The sequence below is a fragment of the Macaca mulatta genome, chromosome 7 (assembly GCF_049350105.2).
Source record: "Macaca mulatta isolate MMU2019108-1 chromosome 7, T2T-MMU8v2.0, whole genome shotgun sequence".
Classification (NCBI taxonomy): domain Eukaryota; kingdom Metazoa; phylum Chordata; class Mammalia; order Primates; family Cercopithecidae; genus Macaca; species Macaca mulatta.
In genome coordinates this window covers 79,258,394-79,263,122 of record NC_133412.1, presented here as the reverse complement: position 1 = coordinate 79,263,122, position 4,729 = coordinate 79,258,394, and the positions used below count along the sequence as shown (strand labels likewise).

At 52.8% G+C, this 4,729-nt stretch overlaps 1 long non-coding RNA gene across 1 annotated transcript; it reads right to left on the bottom strand.

Moving 5' to 3' along the window:
• Positions 1-397: 397 nt before the first annotated feature.
• Positions 398-3,297, bottom strand: LOC144330096 (uncharacterized). The gene is made up of 2 exons (XR_013395967.1): positions 2,899-3,297; positions 398-2,184 (listed from the first exon to the last, which is right to left on the bottom strand). It is a non-coding gene; the product is annotated as an uncharacterized LOC144330096 (long non-coding RNA).
• Positions 3,298-4,729: the final 1,432 nt, after the last annotated feature.

The window sequence follows — 4,729 nt, the reverse complement described above, 5'->3', positions numbered from 1 at the left end:
CGAGGCTGGCAGATCACTGGAAGCCAGGAGTTCGAGACCAGCCTGGCCAACATGACAAAACCCCATCTCTATCAAAAATACAAAAATTAGCCGGGTGTCATGGCACGTGCCTGTAGTCCCAGCTACTCGAGAGGCTGAGGCAGGAGAATCGCTTGAACTTGGGAGGTGGAGGTTGCAGTGAGCTGAGATTGTGCCACTGCACTCCAGCCTGGGTGACAGAGTGAGACTCCATCTCCCAAAAAAAAAAAAAAAAAATTATCCTTGGGCCTTTAAGTTGCTCAGCAAGTCAGTATACACAGTATCATAGTACGATATATACAACTCTTTACAGTAATATGCACGTATAAATGTGTCACGGATATATAATGTGTAGTATGCAAGAAAGTGCATATTCAACTGTACTTGCACAGTATTTTTTATTAAAAACATCTTGAGTGTGAATCATTACGTGCCTGTCGATTAAATGCATACAAGATAAACACCACTCACTGTAAATGCTAGAAGAAGGACTCACTCATTGAATAAACAAAAGAATGAGCCCGGCCTATCTGCTCATCTTTCCCCTCAGGCATCTCCCCTGCTGGCCAAGTTTTGTTTGTCTTTCTCTTGTGCCTGAAATGCCCCCACCTGAGTCGCTGAGAACAAGACAGTGAAGTGTCCCAAAGGCCATAGTTATGAGCAGCACACCAGTGCCTGATACGTGTTCCAGCCTCCCTAGTTGGCTGCTACCCCCGGTTGCAATGAAAGGTCACTTAGTTGAGCCCCTGGATACACTAGGGGCTGCACCTGAAGCATAAATTGTGTGTGTGTGTGTGTGTGTGTGTGTGTACTTACACACATGGGTACTTGTGAAAAGCTGTGTCATTAAGGACCTGGCATTTCTCATGTTCCTAAGAGATGCCACCATGGCGTGATGTCAACCAATAGCCCCAATCTCATCTCACACAGGGAAGGGAAGGATAGGGGTACCCCTGGTATTTTAAATCCCCTAGACTGTACTTGAGGGTATTGTAGGGGAGGAGAACTTTATGTTTCACTTGATCCCCTCCTGTGCTGTTACCCTAAAAACCAATAACATTTTTTTTTAATTTTAAGAATTTGAAAAATTGTGTCTCACCTGTTCCCAAATAAATGTAAACTCCTTTGATGGGCAGGTGGGGTCTCCCGTCTGCAGCGCCTCCCTGGATATCAGCATAAGCTCCGCTTCTGCCTTTCAGAGCATGGTCTAGAACAGGTGAGTCCTGGAAGTCTGCATTGTGGACCCAGCTCAGGGGTAGCTCTGGCTTCACCTGGGCTTCAGATGCAGGTGGGCATGGCCCGGGCATCACAGCAAAGAGCAAATCGTCTGGGAGGGTGCTGATTCTCACCCCTCAGAGCCTGAGAACCACAGAGACACCCCCCACCCCCTCCCACATCCCACCCGTCAAGGGCAACGCCCAGACCTGGAGCTGTGCGCTCTCTGCCTTCTCTCCTCCTCTGGCCTCTCACCTCCTCTCCTCTTGGTCTTTTTCCTTCTCTCTGTCGCTCTGTCTCTGGCTCTCTCTGCCTCAGTCTTGTTCTCCGTCTCTCTGTGTCTCTCTATCTCTCCAGGCAGCCCCATTTCCTATCTCTCTCTCTCTGATCCTCCCACTCTTTCTCTATATCGATCTGATCCTCATCCTCCCTCTTTCTTTCTCTCCTCCTCTCTCCCTCTTCCTCTCTGCTCCCTTGCCTCCCTTCCCTTTTCTCCCTCTACATCAGCCTCCTTGTCGCTCTCTTCTTGTTTTCTCTCTCTCTGTGGCTGTCTCTCTCTTTGTCCGTCTCTCCCACTCTGGTCTCCTCTCGCTCCCTCTCGCCCTCTCTGGAGGATGCTGCAGGATCATGCCAAGCCCAGAGGGAAGGTCAGGGCACCCTGCAGGGACCAGCACACCATGAACCTGTCACTTCTGCCTCCAGCCTGGGAAATAGCAGGGCTCAGGAAAGCCGAGGAATTGCAGTCACTCTAGACAGAGCATCTCAATCAGGACTGACAACTGAAAGCAGAAGCCCCACAGTCAGAGGGCTGCAAACCTGCTCTGGGGCACTACGGACAACTGGCATGGGTTTCTGGGCACCAGCTCTGCACTGCAGCCCTCTTCTGGCTTCAGGGCAAGGGGGCCAGAGGGAGAATCTGGATTCGTGTGGCCACATTGGAGCTTCCCTTGCCTGCAGAAGAGAGGAGGAGGAACTCAGTGAGGCAAAAAACAAAAGTCTCAAACTCTACTCTCTGCAAGCTATGAATCAGCATTTTTTAATTGGCAAATTTCCCATGTTTTAAAAGTCTAAGTTTTCCCCTGAGGGTCTGGCACCACTGGGCTTACCCTGGCAGATCATTGCACATTCCCCTGTCTCCCTGGCCCCTCCTTGGAGAACCTGGTTGCTCCCCTACGGTAACCTGCCTGGCCTCTGTGAGCTCCCAACTGTGTGGTGTCTGGCAGAGCAGAGAGTCTTTGAGCAGAAGTAAAGACCCAAGTGCTACCACCAACTTATCACGTGACATTGGGCATGTGCTCTCTGGGCCTCCGCTTTCTAATCTGTAAAATGGGAGTTTAGGTGAGCCCAGCAGTAGGACTTACCTCTTTTTTTTTTTAAACAGGATCTCACTGTCACCAAAACTGGAGTGCAGCGGCAGTGGCATGATCACAGCTCACCGTAATCTCAAACTCATGGGCTCAAGGGATCATCTCACATCAGCCTCAGTAGCTGGGACTACAGATATGCACCTCTATACCTGACTAATTTTTAAAAATTTTTTAGAGATGAGGTCTCAGTATGTTGTCCAGACTAATCTTGAACTCCAGGGCTCAAGCGATCCTCCCACCTCAGCCTCCCAAAGCCCCAGGCTTACAGGTGTGAGCCACTGTGCCTGGTAGGACTTACCTTTTTGAGCACCTGATGAAAGATTTGGAACTTCTTCCTAGAGAAAAAGTCTGTGCATAGAGCTGCCTGTGATTTCAGTGGTTCACATGTCCCTCCCCTGGGGGCGCTGGGTCCCAGGCTAAGAACCCCTGCTCCGCTACAAGGTCCCTTCACCCACCATCTCAGCCAACTGAGTCTGGGTTCAGGCGGACCCACCGACTGAGGTCTGGCTGCTGGGAGCCACCCCTTCCCCGGTGAGCCAGGGCTCTGCCTGTTTCAGGGGCAGTCCCTGCCGCCCATCGATATGCAGGAGGGGTCTGGGCTGGCGCTAGATTAGCATAGAGCACTCCAGGAGGTGAAGGCCCACCGGGTGGCTTCTGTGTGCAGCGCCCGCCTTTGTCCTGGCCCAGGGACCAAGCAGGAGAGCCCAGGCGGCTCCTCCACTTTTGACTGCCAGATGAAAAGGGGCGACATAAAGAGGCTGCCCGGGCCAAGCATGGGGGCGCTTTGTGTCCCTCCAGACGGAGTTACAGACGTCTGTGAAACATCAATTACAGCTGAATAAAGACGTCTGCTCAGCCCAGACGCGCCTCCTTTCAGCTGGGAGGTGTTTCCAGGCCAGGCCGGGATGCCTTTGGCAACCTAATTTGTGACTCTGTAAGCAGCCCTGGCATTCATCACACCCAGAGAGGATGGGAACGGTCTAGGGTGGGCTGGCCCAGGGCGCAGCACAGCTCCAGGAGGTGTCCTGGAATGCGGGTGGGGGTGGGGAAAGGAAGAAGCCACTGACCTCCCTTTCCCTCTCCTCCAGGCCAGGATGGTGGGGAGGGTGCAAACTGGGAGCCACATGAATCCCCTGTATTAACCAGGCTCCCTACCCAGGCCTTCATCCACGCTAGAGTCGCTCCTTGCTCCAACAGCTCCTGGCTGTAACAAATTAGGGTTCACTGGTCCTTTTCCCTGATGGGCTGGTGAGATGTGTTGTAAGGGGACAGGAAAAAAGAAAGCCTCAGACTCAGGTCCCACGGCTACCAGAAAAACTGAGCCCATTCCTTGACATCACTGAGTCACAGGACCAACCCTGGCCCACCACCCTCTTGCCGTGTGAAATGAATAAGGCCGCATTTGCCTTAAGTCCCTGTCCATCAATTACTTGCAGCCGGAAACAGTTCTACCTGAACATATTCCTGGTCTTGCACTTTCAGAGTGACAGAAGGGCTTGTGCCATTTAGCGCCACCTTGGGAGGATGTGGCAGGGCCATGATGGGCATGAGGACCCAGGACAGGGCACTGGTTCTGGGCAAGGTGAGCTGGGCTACCCCTTTCTAAATGGTGGTGGTCTCTGGGATGCCCTTGCTGCAGGAGACCTCACCCCTGGGCAGTCTTGGGCAGCAAAGGCATTTCCTGAGGACCCCATGCACCCAGGGGCACTTGTCCTGAAACGTGCCCAGCAGGACCAGGCCAATGACCCTTTGGCCACCATGTGTCAGACCCTGAACAAAAGCCAGTGAGCCACTTCTTATGGGAGTATGGAGGAGAAAGGGCCCTAACAAAAACCTTCTTGCGTCCTAAGCACCCACTTCTCACCCTATCTTGGATGAGGTGTGTTTAGAAGGCCCCAGAAAGCTGAAAGAAAGTCCCACGATCCACAGGACTTAGAGGCAGCCAGTGGTGGGAAGAGGATCATAGCCTCCGAGCCAGCCTGCACAGGTACAATCCTGGCTCCACTGCTCACCAGCTGGGGGACTTCAGTAAGTCAGTTGACTTCCCCGTGCCTCGGTTTCTAGACTTGCCAATGTAAGGATGCAGGCCCTGGCACACCTGGAGCAGGCGGCAGGGCTGGGGTTCCAAC